Raw genomic sequence first — 18,023 nt, forward strand, 5'->3', positions numbered from 1 at the left:
AACGTGGGGGGTTCTTTACTGTTAGGGCTACAAGATTGTGGAATTGTCTACCACAAGAGATGGTTTCTGCGGGTAGTATGGTGACTTTCAAAAGACTCTTAGACTTACATCTCAAGGATCAGGAGATTGAGGGCTATGTTAGATGATTACAGTCACACACACCTACACAGGTTGAACTGGATGGACTATTGTCTTTATTCAACCTCACCTACTATGTAACTATGTAACTATGTAAAGGAAAGGAAGACCACCAAGTAACCCAACCAAAACACGTGCAATGGCAAAAAAGTGCTCAACTAAAATGTATCTAAAAGGAAAAAGGATTGACAAAGTACATTGAAACATTGTTGCATCAGAACATCAAAAATGAATAGAAAATATCAAATTCAGAATGAAAAAATACCTTGACTGTCTCAAAGGTTAGCTTGACAAGGGACAATCCAATACTGGGAGGGAAAAATGGAAGCACCACGGGCATAGTCTCCCCCGGGGCTGAGGCGTAGATAAAAGCCCAGGACAGAGGGGATGAAGAAGCCACAGCCAGAGCAAGAAATATGGTTCTCCAATATAGTAATCCCAAATGTGAAAATAAGGCACATTTGAATCAGGAGAGGTCTAAAAATAAATTATATATATACAAAGGATATTGGGTATGAGTTAATCACAGAATCTGTGTGTATGAAAAATATACAAAAGTATAAAAAATAAAATAGGATGAATAAACTGGTCCAAAGAAGGTGCCCAAAGGATGTGAGCTAAGTTAATCAAGTGAATGATGTCATTTAGATTGAAAAGAAAGGAGAAAGGAAAGGAAGACCACCAAGTAACCCAACCAAAACACGTGCAATGGCAAAAAAGTGCTCAACTAAAATGAGGGAGTGAGATAAGAACGGAGTTAATTATGGGACATACCAAAGATAATAATGATGTAGAGTGGAGAGTGATCCCCACGGATAGACAAGCTGGTGAAAGGGAGAGCCAGTGAAGCTCCGGCCAGGCATCCCAATGTTCTGGGCAAGTCCGCGCCAACGCCATGCATGCCGCCAAATGAATAAGCGGAATTACGCCCCGCCTATATCCGGTCCGCGCCGGAAGTGAGTGGCATTGGGCCGCTCGGGGCGTAGATGGAAGAGGAGGCTGTCACGGTGATGCATGACACACCGGAAGAACGTCCGCATGACGCCGATGGGCGGCAAAGCGCTCCACCCTCCAGCTTGGATGCCCCTGCAGAGACAAGCCAAGGGGAGGAGCCTCGACCACCCATCGCAGCCCCGAGGAGGAAGGCCTATTGGATACACCAAAGGTCCACCCCAGATGGAATGCATATGTATAGTGCCTTGCGAAAGTATTCGGCCCCCTTGAACTTTGCGACCTTTTGCCACATTTCAGGCTTCAAACATAAAGATATAAAACTGTAATTTTTTGTGAAGAATCAACAACAAGTGGGACACAATCATGAAGTGGAATGAAATTTATTGGATATTTCAAACTTTGTTAACAAATAAAAAACTGAAAAATTGGGCGTGCAAAATTATTCAGCCCCTTTACTTTCAGTGCAGCAAACTCTCTCCAGAAGTTCAGTGAGGATCTCTGAATGATCCAATGTTGACCTAAATGACTAATGATGATAAATAGAATCCACCTGTGTGTAATCAAGTCTCCGTATAAGTGCACCTGCACTGTGATAGTCTCAGAGGTCCGTTTAAAGCGCAGAGAGCATCATGAAGAACAAGGAACAAACCAGGCAGGTCCGAGATACTGTTGTGGAGAAGTTTAAAGCTGGATTTGGATACAAAAATATTTCCCAAGCTTTAAACATCCCAAGGAGCACTGTGCAAGTGATAATATTGAAATGGAAGGAGTATCAGACCACTACAAATCTACGAAGACCTGGCCGTCCCTCTAAACTTTCAGCTCATACAAGGAGAAGACTGATCAGAGATGGCCCATGATCACTCTGGATGAACTGCAGAGATCTACAGCTGAGGTGGAGGTATCAGGAAGGGCATTCCCATAGACAGAATGGCTCTTCTAGACAGCTTGCTGTGCATAGGCTACGCCCATTGCACAAATGCGTGCACCTGTTGCTTGTATGGTCATCAAGGGGGCTATTTAAACTGAGCCTGTGCTGTGCTTCAGTGCTGTCTTGTCTACAGCGTTTCTGTGTAAACCTGCTACCTGTAAACCCGCATCTGATTACTGTTATCGACCAGGCTTGCCTTGACTTCTCCTGAACTCTGCCTGCATTGACCCCAGCTTGTCTTTGACTACGCTTCTGCCTGTACATCTGCACCTGATCTGTCTGCCAGTGTATGACCCGGTTTGCCTGACCCTGTTCCTATCTACTATCCTGCTGGACTGCCTGCTGCTAGTCTCTGCCTACTTTTCACTGGTGTCCATCCGGCATTCCTGCTGCGCTGCAGCCCGCTGACGGACTTGGCCTTCTCCTGTCTCCTGCTCGGTGGTGTCCATCCGGCATTCCTGCTCTGCTGCAACCTACTGACAGACCCAGCCTGCTCCTGTCTCCTGTTCAGTGGTGTCCATACGGCACTCCTGCTCCGCTGCGGTCCACCGACACTCTTCCCCTGCTTGATCCTGACAGTTCGTCCGGCTAAGCTACTATCAAGACCAATAGGCACTCGTGCCACTCTGCACTCCTGTGCTACCTGTCTGCTCTATCAGGGGCCCTGAGTCAGAGGTGTAAGAGAGGCTTTCCTCACCGTATCAGGCTCTTCTACCAGGTACGTGACAGTACAAGACAGCCATGTCTGAGCCTGAACGAGGAACCTCTCCCATGGATGAACTGTGCCAACATCTGGCAGATCTCACACAAGCCGTCAAAAGCCTGCAGGAGGGTTACACACAACTTGAGGAACGTGTCCAGACTTTGTCATCACCGTCTGCTTCTCCTGGTACTGCTTCTTCATCAACCACTCACGCTGAGGTACCCGCAGCATCCGCTGTTGTGATGCTACCATCTGAACCAAGAGTTCCTACCCCTGAAAGATTTGCAGGAGACCGCAGCAAATTCAGGTCCTTCTGTAATGCCTGTGAACTTTATTTCGCACTACAACCTTGCACCTTTTCACTTGAATCCACTAAGGTGGGATTTGTCATCTCCTTGTTGCTAGGTGAACCCCAGTCATGGGCCCATCGCTTACTGGAACAAAATAACTCTGTGCTGTCGACCCTATCTACATTCCTGGATGCTATGGCACAGCTCTATGAGGATCCACAGCGAACCACTACTGCAGAGGCAGCCCTCCATGCGCTCCACCTGTATTCGGAATAAAAGCAACAAGACCAAAGCATGGGGCCTGCTTAAACCACTGCCGGTTCCTGACAGACCCTGGGAGAAGATATCAATGGACTTCATTGTGGAGCTCCCTCCATCAGAGGGTTATACTGCCATCTTTGTGGTTGTAGATCGGTTGACAAAAATGGCACACTTTGTACCCATGAAAGGTACACCGTCAGCCCCGGAGACAGCACGAATATTTATTAAAGAAATAGTAAGACTCCATGGGATTCCTGGTAATATTGTGTCCGATCGCGGGGTCCAATTCACCTCCAGATTTTGGAGGGCGCTGTGTTCATCCTTGAAGATTGAGTTGTCTTTTTCCTCGGCTTATCACCCACAAACTAATGGTCAGACTGAAAGAACCAATCAGACCTTGGAGCAGTATTTACGTTGTTTTTCTTCCTTCTCTCAAGATGACTGGGTGTCATTATTGCCATTAGCTGAATTTGCTTATAACAACTCAAATCATTCTGCTACTAAGCAATCTCCATTTTTTGCCAACTTTGGATTTCATCCGTCCTTTGTGCTTAACGCAATCCCTGAGTGCCCAGTTCCTGCTGTTCAAGATACAGTGGCTTTCTTCAGTTCTAATAATAAATTGTTGCAGGAAGCAATGGCCAAAGCACAGGAAGATAATAAAAGAAACTTTGATAAAAAGAGACGGGGAGAATTAATCTTGGAACCTGGTGATGAGGTATGGCTATCTACTACAAACTTAAAGTTGGCCTGCCCTTCAAGGAAACTTGGACCTAAATATGTGGGGCCATTTCCTGTGAAAAGGAGAATCAATGATGTTACTTATGAGCTAACTTTGCCAGATTCCTAGAAGGTTCACCCGGTTTTTCATGTAACATTATTAAAGCCCGCTATTTCAGATCCTTTTCCTAACCGAAATACGGGTCCACCTGAGCCAGTAGTAGTTGATGGGGAAGAGGAATATGAAGTTGAATCAATTCTGGACTGTAGGAAAAGAAGGAATCAAATTCAGTACCTGATTAAGTGGAAGGGGTATGGCCCTGAAGATAACTCATGGGAGCCTGAAAATAATATCCATGCCAGGAGACTTATTCAAGCATTTCATCGTGCCCACATAGAGAAGATATTCTAGTTGGGCATCCGGAGGCTGCCCATTGTGTGGGGGCAATGTCAGGAAGGGCATTCCCATAGACAGAATGGCTCTTCTAGACAGCTTGCTGTGCATAGGCTACGCCCATTGCACAAGTGCGTGCACCTGTTGCTTGTATGGTCATCAAGGGGGCTATTTAAACTGAGCCTGTGCTGTGCTTCAGTGCTGTCTTGTCTACAGCGTTTCTGTGTAAACCTGCTACCTGTAAACCCGCATCTGATTACTGTTATCGACCCGGCTTGCCTTGACTTCTCCTGAACTCTGCCTGCATTGACCCCAGCTTGTCTTTGACTACGCTTCTGCCTGTACATTTGCACCTGATCCGTCTGCCAGTGTATGACCCGGTTTGCCTGACCCTGTTCCTGTCTACTATCCTGCTGGACTGCCTGCTGCTAGTCTCTGCCTACTTTTCACTGGTGTCCATCCGGCATTCCTGCTCCGCTGCAGCCCGCTGACGGACTTGGCCTTCTCCTGTCTCCTGCTCCGTGGTGTCCATCCGGCATTCCTGCTCTGCTGCAACCTACTGACAGACCCAGCCTTCTCCTGTTCAGTGGTGTCCATACGGCACTCCTGCTCCGCTGCGGTCCACCGACACTCTTCCCCTGCTTGATCCTGACAGTTCGTCCGGCTAAGCTACTATCAAGACCAATAGGCACTCGTGCCACTCTGCACTCCTGTGCTACCTGTCTGCTCTATCAGGGGCCCTGAGTCAGAGGTGTAAGAGAGGCTTTCCTCACCGTATCAGGCTCTTCTACCAGGTACGTGACAGGGGGACTCTGTCCATAGGACAACAATCAGTCGTATACTGCACAAATCTGGCCTTTATGGAAGAGTGGCAAGAAGAAAGCCATTTCTTAAAGATATCCATAAAAAGTGTAGTTTAAAGTTTGCCACAAGCCAGCTGGGAGACACACCAAACAGGTGGAAGAAGGTGCTCTGGTCAGATGAAACCAAAATCGAACTTTTTGGCAACAATGCAAAACGTTATGTTTGGCTTAAAAGCAACACAGCTCATCACCCTGAACACACCATCCCCACTGTCAAACATGGTGGTGGCAGCATCATGGTTTGGGCCTGCTTTTCTTCAGCAGGGACAGGGAAGATGGTTAAAATTGATGGGAAGATGGATGGAGCCAAATACAGGACCATTCTGGAAGAAAACCTGATGGAGTCTGCAAAAGACCTGAGACTGGGACGAAGATTTGTCTTTCAACAAGACAATGATACAAAACATAAAGCAAAATCTACAATGGAATGGTTCACAAATAAACATATCCAGGTGTTAGAATGGCCAAGTCAAAGTCCAGACCTGAATCCAATCGAGAATCTGTGGAAAGAACTGAAAACTGCTGTTCACAAACGCTCTCCATCCAACCTAACTGAGCTCGAGCTGTTTTGCAAGGAGGAATGGGCAAAAATTTCAGTCTCTCGATGTGCAAAACTGATAGAGACATATCCCAATCGACTTACAGCTGTAATCGCAGCAAAAAGGTGGCGCTACCAAGTATTAACTTAAGGGGGCTGAATAATTTTGCACGTCCAATTTTTCAGTTTTTTATTTGTTAAAAAAGTTTATAATATCCAATAAATTTCGTTCCACTTCATGGTTGTGTCCCATTTGTTGTTGATTCTTCACAAAAAATTACAGTTGTATATCTTTATGTTTGAAGCCTGAAATGTAGCAAAAGGTCGAAAAGTTTAAGGGGGCAAGGCACTGTATGTATATATGTATATTGTTCAATGATCTGCCACGCCCCTTTTTCATATAAACAAAGGTTTTTGTTCATTTTGCATCGGAACATTGCCACTATATATTTTCCAATGTGTTGTGTCACTTACAATATGTGACTATATTTGATCATTTATGAACAATAATTTTTCCGGTGTGTCACGCATCACCGTGACAGCCTCCTCTTCCATCTATGCCCCGAGCGGCCCGACGCCACTCACTTCCAGGGCGGGCCGGATATAGGCCAGGCGGAATTACGCTCACTCATTTGGTGGCATGCATGGCGTTGGCGCGGACTTGCCCGGAACATTGGGATGCCTGGCCGGAGCTTCACTAGCTCTCGCTTTCACCAGCTTGTCTATCCATGGGGATCATTTTCCTCTCTACATCATGATTATCTTTGGTATGTCCCATAATTAACTCCGTTCTTATCTCATTCCCTCATTTCAGTTGAGCACTTTTTTGCCATTGCACGTGTTTTGGTTGGGTTACTTGGTGGTCTTCCTTTCCTTTCTCCTTCCTTTTTAATCTAAATGACATCATTCACTTGATTAACTTAGCTCACATCCTTGGGGCACCTTCTTTGGACCAGATTATTCATCCTATTTAATTATTTATACTTTTGTATATTTTTCATACACACAGATTCTGTGATTAACTCATACCCAATATCCTTTGTATATATATCATTTATTTTTAGACCTCTCCTGGTTCAAATGTGCCTTATTTTCACATTTGGGATTACTATATTGGAGAACTTATTTCCTGCTCTGGCTGTGGCTTCTTCATCCCCTCTGTCCTGGGCTTTTATCTGTGCCTCAGCCCCGAGGGGAGACTATGCCCGTGGTGCTTCCATTTTTCCTTCCTAGTATTGGATTGTCCCTTGACAAGCTAACCTTTGAGACAGTCAAGGTATTTTTTATTCCGAATTTGATATTTTCTATTCATTTTTGATGTTCTGATGCAACAATGTTTCAATGTACTTTGTCAATCCTTTTTCTTTTTAGATACATTTTATGTATCCAAAGCTCCTGATGAATGGACGGAGGTCCAAGAAACACGTCAAGCCTACACTTAACTTGGATGCTTTTATTTATTTATTCCAATTGATTTCAACAGATCATGAATTGACATACAAACATTTTAAATTGAAATTATTATTCCTAGAGATCCTATTTTAGATCATACTACATTGTACCTACGTTTTCAATATGAACTGTATACCTTGTTATATGTTGTCTTTCTGTATTTGTTTATATCTATATGAATGATTCCCAATGATATTTATATTTTTTTATTGATCCATGAATAAAATTCTCCTTTTTTCTATCATAATGCCTCATTTAAAGTCCCACTACTTTGGTTCTCTCTTTTTTCTTGGTGAAAGTACTGACACCTTAGAGACTAAACTTGACTATTTGGTTCAGTATGTCTGTGTGCTAGAGGAAGAAAATTCTACCCACAAACACGCAGTTTCCCAACTTCTGTCACAACAAGAAGATTTGGAGAACAGGCAACAGCGCCAAAATCTTTGCATGCCGGAAACCGTTCAATGCTTTAGCCCTCGACATAGAGGACATAGACTGGTGTCTTTATGGGGCCCTCTGTTCTTTAACCCCTAAACCGCTGGTGGGAGTTAGACCCCACAACATTATCGTCCGCTTCCACTACTGCGACAGTAAGGAGGCGCTAACTCTGGCAACTCGCAACAAGTCGCAAATTGAGCACAAAGGTGCCAAAATTCCAATCTTCAGCAGCCTATCACCCATAACCCTTGCAAACCCACTGGGGCATCCCATTTCATATGGTCGCAACTAATGATAGCATCCAATATGTCCCCCGAGACCTACATTAAGAAGATGCCTCCCTTCTCTCCCTGAGGGTGATCTTCAACCGCTTCCTTCTATGCCTCAACCACTTCCCATCCCTTCTCAGATCTGGACCCCTGCCAAGTCAGAACCAAGGAAGTCTGATGCCACCCCCAGAGCTTTAACATTTCTCCAAGCAACCACCATGATTACCACCTCTGACTGCACCTGTTCCTGATTTCTACTCTTTTGCCAGACACTTTTGGTCCCCTTTGTTGCCCAGTTTTGGGCTTGTTTAGACCCCTTAGAGGTTTCTAGTCTTTTCACTTACATTGAATAACATTCTAATGCACAGATTGTCATGCTGGAGAGCATGGAGGGACCATGGATGACATTTTTGCAAGTCCTCACGTCTCCCCTCTCCCCCCAGCCCCCCCTCCCCCCAGAGACTATGGTCTTGGGTTCCAGAGATGTTTTCATGTCTCAGGCCTACTAGCACTATTTTTCCTTATTGCAGGTTTTTTTGGACTCCTTTACTGATACTACTGACTGTTTTGTTTGCATTGCCTTTTTTTCTTTATTTACTTTTTATTTTCAATTATTCGTCCTCGTTCACCTGTCTCGAGAGATGTTGGGTTCCCTATCTATCCAGTCAGGGAGATGGGTGTTGGGCGCTAATGACCGGAAGGAATATCCACCAAAAAGACACAAAGGATGACCGATGGGTACTCTTTTTGAACTGTCCAAATGGCCAACATTCAGGGCAGCACTGGCGGTAAAACTCGGGAAATCCCGCTGGCAACAAAAGAAGAAGAAACAGGCGCCACTTGTAGTAAGCCAAAGATTTATTGCACAACAAACGATGTAGTAACTTACATAGAAATTAGCATCAATCCATATTCCATTTCGTAGCGTCTAGTCCACACTATTCCGGCCGTACTCCAGCCCGGACGTGACGTTCTAGGAAGCTGGTCCACGGAGCTGGTTTGATCGGAAGCCGCAATGGAACGCAGGCTAACCGGAAATGAGCGTAATTTCCGGTTAGCTTGCGTTCCATTGCGGCTTCCGGTCAAACCAGCTCCGTGGACCAGCTTCCTAGAACGTCACGTCCGGGCCGGAGGACGGCCGGAATAGTGTGGACTAGACGCTACGAAATGGAATATGGATTGATGCTAATTTCTATGTAAGTTACTACATCGTTTGTTGTGCAATAAATCTTTGGCTTACTACAAGTGGCGCCTGTTTCTTCTTCTATCTATCCAGTCAGGCTGACCATCTTAACTTGTTGTGCTTCTGTATGCTATTTATTAATCTCAGGTCATGGCTCTATAAATCATATCTTATAATGTGAAAGGTCTAAATTTCATCAAGAAATGGTAGTTGGCCTTAAAGGAGTTTAGAAACTCAGGGGCTGATGTGGTCCTGGTTCAGGAGACACATTTTCGCTCTGCAGGGTCCTTTAAATTTGCCTCAAGATACTTTCCTACCTCCTACATAGCCTTGAATTCCACTGGAAAGGCTGAGGAAGAAATCTTGACTCAGCGCACCTTCCCCGTATGGGTGAAATCCTCTCACCTGGACCCCCACGGGCGATATGTTGTCCTGTCCTGTGGCTACTTATTTACCCCTTTCACCCTAATGAATATCTATGCTCTGAACTCTGGTCAGATTGCTTTTTTCGCTTCAGTTTTTGCGACAGTAGAACGTTATGCCCAGCATTTTACAATTGTTTTGGTATTGACTTCAATACGGTTTGCTCTCCTGCGAAGAATAGACAGACTCTGTTCCATTCCACTCCATCCAGACAGGGGCAGGCTCTGGCTACCTCTTTTCGCAAACTCCTCTGCACATACCGCCTTCTAGATTCATGACACATTAAGCATCCCACCAGCATACAATAAATGTTCTAATTTCCACCTCATAAAATGTTCTGTAGGTTAGAACTTTTTCTTATTTCTGTCCCCCTCCTGATTAGTTTTGTGTCCTCTGATTTTGGCCCACTCACATGGTCATATTACTCTCCCATGTTGTTAGATGTCACCATATCTGCAGTCTCTTCAAAACAATGTCCTTGGCCTTTGAATGATTTCCTTCTACACCTTGCTAGCACTAAAGCTCAACTTACCCAAGCCTTGGAGGAGTTTTTTCAACTCAATCAAGGTTCTGTCTTGGAGGAGAGCGCTTTGTTGGAAGCCCCTCAAGGCTTTTTTTTTTTACGGGACAATGCATTTCCACTGGCTCAGGCATAAAAAAAGATAACGATGCCTTGAAATCCACCTTTTTAGGCAAATTTCACCTCTCAGAAAAACAACTCTTACATTCTCCAATGGTGGCTCGCTTAAGAGAGGTAACCTCTATTCGGAACCAACTTAAAACCTAGAGAATGAATCCTATTGCTAAATCCCTTCTATGGTCAAAGCAAAAATTATATAAGTACTCTAACAAGCCCCAAATAATGCTAGTCAATAAGCTTAAAGGGGTTGTAAAGTCAAAAGGTTTTTTATCTTAATGCAGTCTATGACTATAGACAAAGGAGTGGCTTGTAGATATAATATACTTGGATTTTGCAAAAGGGTTTGACAGAGTTCCCAATACAGGGCTTGTAAAAATCAGTTTGTAAATGGATAGAAAACTGTCTAAAAGACTGTATTCAGAGAGTAATGGTTAATGATTTATATTCTGATTGGTTTAGGCTTGTTAGTGGTGCTGTATCCCAAGGTTTAGTGTTGCGACCCTTCTTTTTTATATAGGGTCTGGGATTATAAGTACCATTTCAGTCTTTGTAAATGACACCAAGCTATCTTTTAAGGATGTCTCCAACTTACAATCCAACTTCAATGCACTGTTTAATTTGGCAACTATGTGGCAAATGAGGTTTAATGTTGATAAATATAAAGTTATGCACTTGGGGGCTTAAAATATGCATGCATCATACATACTAGGTAGAGTACAACTGGGGGAATCAATGGTGGAGAAGGATCTGGGTGTTCTGGTAGATCATAAGCTTAATAATGGCAAGTAATGGCAAACTGCAGTTTCCAAAGCAAGCACAATCCTCCTTCGTCTCCAGATCTCCCAGGATGGATGGATTCTGCTTAGTGAAACAATATCTTCATCATCTCAGCACTGTAATCCATGTCATATATGAAGGTACAAAAGCACAAACGACACTCCCATAGTATGAAACTGATTAAAAACAACGTTTTATTTAAAAAATTACACTCACAGAAAATGAAAGCATAAAACAGCACTGTTCCAAAGTTAAACCTTGATTTTGCAACTTCCAAGATGGCCACCAGATGATGGGCATGTGCAGCGACATTACCTCGGCACCTTCCAACCAGTTTTGTCAGAAAATACATCATTGGGGGTTCTCCTCATTAACACATAAACATTATGCACTGGCAAAACTAGCAAGTGCTTAGGGAGGATCAACTGTAAGACACAGGTTGATTTACTACAACTAGAGAGTTGTAGGAGCAGCCGTGCATGGTAGCCAATTAGCTTCTAACTTCAGCTTGTTAAATTAAGCTTTGACCAAAAAACTGTAAGCGGATTAGTTTCTGTGCAGAGCTGCACCACATTTTGCACTCTCTAGTTTTAGTAAATAAACCCCTAGGATGTGGACTACATTTTGGTCTATGCCTGTGGAGCCTACAATGTAAGCAAGACTAATAATATGATAAAGAAACAAACACTTTTTGCAACCATCTACGGGTTCATGCACACTGGCTTAAAAAAACCCTGCTTCTACAGGTGTTTTGTGTTTTGCCGCTAGAAGCTGCTCAATGTTATCCTATGCGTTCATGCACATTAGGATGTTTAGGCCCCTTTCACACTTGTACGGCCTGAAAGTCACGTGACTTTGACGCGTCTTAGCAGCGCAACTTTGACGTGACTTGAAGCAATGCCTGCGTAATCTTGAGGTCTATGGAGCTCAAGTTGCATCAAAGTTGGACCAAAGTAGTGAAGGGACTACCTTGAAGTTGCTGCGACTTGAAGTCACACAGATATGAGTGGTGCTCTTTGGAAATCATAGTATACAACTTGTCATGTGACTTTGCAGTCCCAAGTCGCAGAACAAGCCGCACAAATGTGAAATGGACCTAAGAGGCAAATTTTAGCCTCAGTGTTTAGAGGTAGGAAAAAGAAACCCTTCTGGTTTGTGTTTTTGGTTGAAGTTTTCTGATAGAAAAAACGCTAAGCACTCCTAAAAGAGCCTAAACATGTATACAAAAATGCTCTATATGAACTTTTTTTTTTTTCTGCCAAGGTAACGTGTTTTCTTTAAGCACAGTGTGCAAAGAGCCTTAGGGTTGGTTCACACTAGTGCAGGCTGTGCATCCTGTGTTTGCTTGTGCATGGCAGTCCATTCATTTTTTTTTGTATGAATTTTATTAACTTCAATCCAAAAATACAAACAATCAACACTATTCAATATTCCTTTTAACTTACAACATTTTTAAACATAACCTCTACCCCTCCCTTACCCTCCCAACTTCTACTACCTATTCTTATTATGTTTCACTTCTTCATTTTAAACATTTACTCCTACTGCCCCTTATTCCATCCATTCTTCCAGATATGTATTCATATTTTTGAAGTCTACCCATTTCCTCCATTTATTTGTAAAATTCCCATCCTGTTCTTCCTCTCTACTGCTCAAATACTCCATATTATGTATATATTCAATCCTGTTAAACCAATCTTTTGTAGAGGGCTTTCCAATTCAAGCCCTTTTTTTTGGTATTGCCCCTTTAGCCACATTTATAAGGTGGTAATAATGTATTTTTATACCGTCTATATGATTATTTTGTTTTATGAAATAAACACGTCCATGGGTCATCTATGATGTTTGCTCCTGTTATTTCCTTGATCTATTGCTGTACTTTCTGCCAATAGACACATATCTTTGGACATTCCCACCATATATGATACATTGTACCCCGTATTTTACATCCCTTCCAACATAAGTCAGATTTTTCTGATTATTGTTTATGTGCTTTTTTCCGGGCATTATGTATAGTGTTGAGCGAACACGGACTGTATTATTCGTGTTCGTAGCGAATAATTGGATTTTTGTTACCCGAACACGGACCCGAAAATTTTACTGTATGTTCGGGTTTAAAATCCGTGTTCGGTCATTTTACTTCCTGTTTTGTATGTAATGGCGCGCTTTTAATGGCGGGCTTTCAACAGCCAATCAACAAGCATTTAACTGGGGTGCCTTAAGCCATCCCAGCCATGCCTACTAATGTATTAGTAGCTGTGATTGGCCATCTGAAGCATGTCACCATGTTTTTATAAGTTCAAGAGCCCCAGCACGCCGCGTCATTCTGCTGTAGTATTAGGGAGAGAGCACACATCATACGTGCTGGCTGCTGATTAGGGACAGACAGTGAAAAATTGTATTTTGGCCGAAAATAATGCAGGGACAGGTCGGAGTGCAGGCAGGGCGAGTTATTAGGGCATTTAAGGGCGAGGCTGGAGAATAGGCAGGGTCAGTGTTCTACATCGATTTTGCTGTGTGGGGGGTTGGTTGTGCAGTGCCAGTGAAAGATCTTATTGAGAATATTTGGGCGAGGCTGGAGAATAGGCAGGGTCAGTGTTCTACATCGATTTTGCTGTGTGGGGGTTGGTGCAGTGAACAAAATCGTTTTGCCCTCAGTTAAGCCCGCTGAGGAGGAGGAGGGAGAAATATTTTTTTTTTTATCTGTCAGTTGTGTGCAGCGTTTTTGCTTCAGTGCTGACTGTGATAAGACACTGCTGTGTTCACATGTGCTATTGAGTGATTTTCAATTTTATACACTTTTTTCTATTCCACTATTCAATATACACCTTTTGGGTTAAAAAAAATTAAATTGTGGCATAGTCTGTACTAATCTATTTAAAAATTACAAACTTAAAGGGGAATTTTCTTTTTTTTTTCCCTTCATAGCCTGAAGCAGAGCTGACTGACATAAGACACTGCTGTGTTCACATGTGCTATTGAGTAATTTTCAATTTTATACACTTTTTTCTATTCCACTATTCAATATACACTCTTTTGGGTTAAAAAAAATTAAATTGTGGCATAGTCTGTAACAATCTATTTAAAAATTACAAACTTAAAGGAGAATTTTCTTTTTTTTTTCCCTTCATAGCCTGCAGCAGAGCTGACTGACATAAGACACTGCTGTGTTCATATGTGCTATTGAAAAATCACCAATTTTATATCATATTTTCTATTCTGCTATTCAATCTACACCCTTTGGGGTAAAAAGAATTAAATTGCAGCATAGTCAGTATCGGTACGTGTGAGATACACCTTTCCAATTTTTGGGGCTCATCTTACACCACCGAGGATTGCAGGGTGTTTCAGTTTGCCTCCTGCCTGTTCCAAACTCCTCCTACTCCTCATCCTGCCTTTGGGGTACAAAAAATAGTAATCAGGGCCTAGTCTGGGTCTGTACGTGTGAGATAGATACACCTTTTGATATCATATTTTCTATTCCGCTATTCAATCTACACCCTTGGGGTAAAAAGAATTAAATTGCGGCATAGTCTGTATCGGTACATGTGAGATACACCTTCCAATCTTTTGGGGCGCATCTTCGACCGCCGAGGATTGCAGGGTGCTTCAGTTTGCCTCCTGTTCCGAACTCCTCCTACTCCTCATCCTCATCCTGCCTTTAGGGTACAAAAAATTGTAATCGGGGCCTAGTCTGGGTTTGTACGTGTGAGATACACCGTTTTATAAAATTTTTTCTATTCCGTTATTCAATCTACACCCTTTGGGGTAAAAATAATTAAATTGCGGCATAGTCTGTATCGGTACGTGTTAGATACACCTTCCAATCTTTTGGGGCACATCTTCCACCGCCGAGGATTGCAGGGTGCTTCAGTTTGCCTCCTGTTCCGAACTCCTCCTACTCCTCATCCTCATCCTTCTTTTAGGGTACAAAAAATTGTAATCAGGGCCTAGTCTGTGTTTGTACGTGTGAGATACACCGTTTTATAAAAATTTTTCTATTCCGCTATTCAATCTACACCCTTTTTGAGTGTAAAAAATTAAATTACGGCATAGTCTGTATCGATACGTGTGAGATACACCTTTTAAATTTGTTTGGCGCATCTCCTTCCACCGCCAAGGATTGCAGGGCGCTTCAGTTTGCCTCCTGTTCCGAACTCCTCCTACTCCTCTTCCTCATCCTCCCTTTAGGGTACAAAAAATTGTAATCGGGGCCTAGTCTGTATTTGTACGTGTGGGATACACCGTTTTACATCCTTTTTTCTATTCCGCTATTCAATATACACCCTTTTGTGGTGAAAAAAATTAAATTTGCGTAATACTTTGCATATTTGACTGTGAGATACACCCGTTTTATTTGTATACTGTTTTTCTATTCTGCTATTTAATAAACACCGTTTTGGGGTAAAAAAAATTAAATTGCGGCATAGTTTGCATATTTGACTGTGAGATACACCCGTGCAATACTGTTGTTGTTTTGTTCCGCTATTCAATAAACACCTTTCTAGGGCAAGATCATAAATTACAGAAATATGAGGAGTAGTGTTGAGCGAACACGGACTGTATTATTCGTGTTCGTACCGAATTATTGGATTTTTGTTACCCGAACACGAACACGGACACTTTACTGTATATTCGGGTAAAAATCCGTGTTCGGTCGTTTTATTTACGGGTTTTGCATGCTTTGGCGCTCTTTTCATGGCGGGCTTTCAACAGCCAATCAACAATCGTTTAACTGGTGTGCCTTAAGCCATCCCAGCCATGCCTGCAAATGTCTCAGTAGCTGTGATTGGCCGTCTGAAGCATGTGACCAAGTCTTTATAAGTTCGAGGCAGCCGCAGCGGCGTCATTATGCTGCTTAGATCAGGGACAGAGCACACATCAACGTGCTGGCTGCTGATTAGGGAGAGATAGGCAGGAAAAAAACATTTGTGTCCGGATAGAATTGAGGGACAGGTCGGAGTGTTTAGGCAGGGCGAGTTGTAGGCATTTTAGGGATAGAGTCTGCTGAATTATAGGGTCAGTGTCTTCTGCAAACTACAATCGATATTGCTGTGTGGGGGGTGGGGTCTGCACTCAATCCTGATCTACGATCTCTTCTCAATCCTGTTAGGGAGAAGCTGCTGCTGAATTTTAGGGTCAGAGTGTTCTACAAACTACAATCCATATTGCTGTGTGGGGTGGGGTCTGCACTTAGTTCTCCTGATCTACGATCTCTTCTCAATCCTGTTAGGGACAGAGTCTGCTGAATTTTAGGGAAACTGTGTTCTACAAACTACAATCGATATTGCTGTGTGGTGTGGGATAGGAGATAGGCAGGTGTCAGTGATCCACATCCATTTTTCTGTGTGTGGGCTGCAGTGAACACAATCTTTTTGGGGTGCAGTGAACACAATCCTTTTGGAGTGCAGTGAACAAAATCTTTGTGGGGTGCAGTGAACAAAACCTTTGTGGGGGTACAGTGAACACAATCTTTGTGGGGTGCAGTGAAGACAATCCTTGTGGGGTGCAGTGAAGACAATCCTTGTGGGGTGCAGTGAACAAAATCTTTGGGGGGTACAGTGAACACAATTTTTGTGGGGTGCAGAGAAGACAATCCTTGTGGGGTGCAGTGAACAAAATCTTTGGGGGGGGGTACAGTGAACACAATCTTTGTGGGGTGCAGTGAACAAAACCTTTGTGGGGTGCAGTGAACACAATCTTTGTGGGGTGCAGTGAAGACAATCCTTGTGGGGTGCAGTGAAGACAATCCTTGTGGGGTGCAGTGAACAAAATCTTTGGGGGGTACAGTGAACACAATCTTTGTGGGGTGCAGTGAACAAAACCTTTGTGGGGTACAGTGAACACAATCTTTGTGGGGTGCAGTGAACAAAACCTTTGTGGGGTACAGTGAACACAATCTTTGTGGGGTGCAGTGAAGACAATCCTTTTGGAGTGCAGTGAACACAATCTTTGTGGGGTGCAGTGAACAAAACCTTTGTGGGGTACAGTGAACACAATCTTTGTGGGGTGCAGTGAACACAATCTTTGTGGGGTGCAGTGAACAAAACCTTTGTGGGGTGCAGTGAACACAACCTTTGTGGGGTACAGTGAACACAATCTTTGTGGGGTGCAGTGAACAAAACCTTTGTGGGGTACAGTGAGCACAATATTTGTGGGGTGCAGTGAACAAAACCTTTGTGGGGTACAGTGAACACAATCTTTGTGGGGTGCAGTGAAAAAAACCTTTGTGGGGTACAGTGAACACAATCTTTGTGGGGTGCAGTGAAGACAATCCTTGTGGGGTGCAGTGAAGACAATCCTTGTGGGGTGCAGTGAACAAAACCTTTGTGGGGTACAGTGAACACAATCTTTGTGGGGTGCAGTGAACAAAACCTTTATGGGGTACAGTGAAGACAATCTTTGTGGGGTGCAGTGAAGACAATCCTTTTGGAGTGCAGTGAACAAAATCTTTGTGGGGTACAGTGAACACAATCTTTGTGGGGTGCAGTGAACAAAATCTTTGTGGGGTACAGTGAACACAATCTTTGTGGGGTGCAGTGAAGACAATCCTTGTGGGGTGCAGTGAAGACAATCCTTGTGGGGTGCAGTGAACAAAATCTTTGGGGGGTACAGTGAACACAATCTTTGTGGGGTGCAGTGAACAAAACCTTTGTGGGGTACAGTGAACACAATCTTTGTGGGGTGCAGTGAACAAAACCTTTGTGGGGTACAGTGAACAAAACCTTTGTGGGTTGCAGTGAACAAAACCTTTGTGGGGTGCAGTGAACACAACCTTTGTGGGGTACAGTGAACACAATCTTTGTGGGGTGCAGTGAACAAAACCTTTGTGGGGTACAGTGAACACAATCTTTGTGGGGTGCAGTGAAGACAATCCTTGTGGGGTGCAGTGAACAAAATCTTTGGGGGGTACAGTGAACACAATCTTTGTGGGGTGCAGAGAAGACAATCCTTGTGGGGTGCAGTGAACAAAATCTTTGGGGGGGTACAGTGAACACAATCTTTGTGGGGTGCAGTGAACAAAACCTTTGTGGGGTGCAGTGAACACA

The sequence above is a fragment of the Pelophylax lessonae genome, assembly GCF_965119305.1.
Source record: "Pelophylax lessonae genome assembly, chromosome: 2".
NCBI lineage: Eukaryota > Metazoa > Chordata > Amphibia > Anura > Ranidae > Pelophylax > Pelophylax lessonae.